The sequence below is a fragment of the Lycium barbarum genome, chromosome 7, assembly GCF_019175385.1.
Source record: "Lycium barbarum isolate Lr01 chromosome 7, ASM1917538v2, whole genome shotgun sequence".
Lineage (NCBI taxonomy): Eukaryota > Viridiplantae > Streptophyta > Magnoliopsida > Solanales > Solanaceae > Lycium > Lycium barbarum.
In genome coordinates, this window is record NC_083343.1 from 57,952,115 (window position 1) to 57,953,275 (window position 1,161).

A 1,161-nucleotide genomic window follows, 5' to 3' on the forward strand; every position below is an offset into this window, starting at 1 on the left:
TGTTTTGATAAGCATAAGGATGGACCGTCAACATGCTCGATGGCCCGTCAAATCGCTTCGTCAAAACGTTCCTGTGAAGTAATACAAACATCAATGCATACTCAGATCGTCGACTTGCACCGTCGACATGATCGGCGGTCCGTCGAAGTGCTTCGACGGTGGAATTCCTGTAGGGTGATAAAAGGGTACTCAGATCGTCGAGTTGGTCGTCGAGCATGTCGACGACCGTCGAAGTGCAAAGACGACCTGTCGAAGTGCTAGCCGAGATGGAACAGGACTGGGATTGATTATTCTGAGCTTTAACTTGTATAAATACCTGTTTAGGTTTTATTTTTTAGACATCTAGAGTTTTTGACTTGTAGTAATTACTTTTTAGTTATTCTTGCTTTTGAAGACTTCCAGACAATTACATTCATTAATTTCAAATTTTATTCGTAAGTTCAATACAAGAATTCAATTATGCAATCTTCAATCTTTTATTGTTTTCTTTGCTGATGAACCAGAAGCAGATGAAGACTTTGCATCTGCAATCGTACATCCGAGGGTGACTGCTACTACTATCAAGTTTGACAATTCCCTCTATCATATGATCAAACAAGAGGGATACTTTCGGAATGCAGTTGATGATGACCCTCACCAATATATAACAAACTTTCTGGATGTGTGCTCTCAGCATATCCAACGGGGTGTGACTCAAGAAGCAGTCCGGCTGAAACTCTTCAAATATTCGTTAGACGGAGAAGCAAGAAAATGGTTCACAAAGCTGCCCCGTAACTTTATTGCTGCATGGGAAGAGATGGTCAGAGTTTTCCTCAAGAAGTGGTACCCCCCGAGTAAAAGGGCTAAAATTCGTGATCAGATTTCCGAATTCAAACAACGTAATGGGGAATAAGTTTTTGAAGCTTGGGAGAGGTACAAGCAATATTTAGATAGGAGTCCAAACCACAGTTTTCCAGAACATATTTTAAAGGAGAAGTTTTACAGAGGTTTGGATTATATGACCCAAGCAATAGCCAATAATGCTGCCACCGGGTGTTTCATGACCAAGTCTTATGCTACTATTACTGATATACTTAACCGATTGACTACTCACAGCAAAGCATGGCATTCAAGTAATTCTGATGGACTATCACTTGGAACACCGTTGATTCAAAACATTGT

General features: G+C 40.6%; 1 non-coding gene across 1 annotated transcript; it reads right to left on the reverse strand.

The window, feature by feature from the left end:
• Positions 1 to 844: 844 nt before the first annotated feature.
• LOC132604821 (small nucleolar RNA R71) lies at positions 845 to 951 on the reverse strand. The gene has a single exon (XR_009568916.1). It is a non-coding gene; the product is annotated as a small nucleolar RNA R71 (small nucleolar RNA).
• Positions 952 to 1,161: the final 210 nt, after the last annotated feature.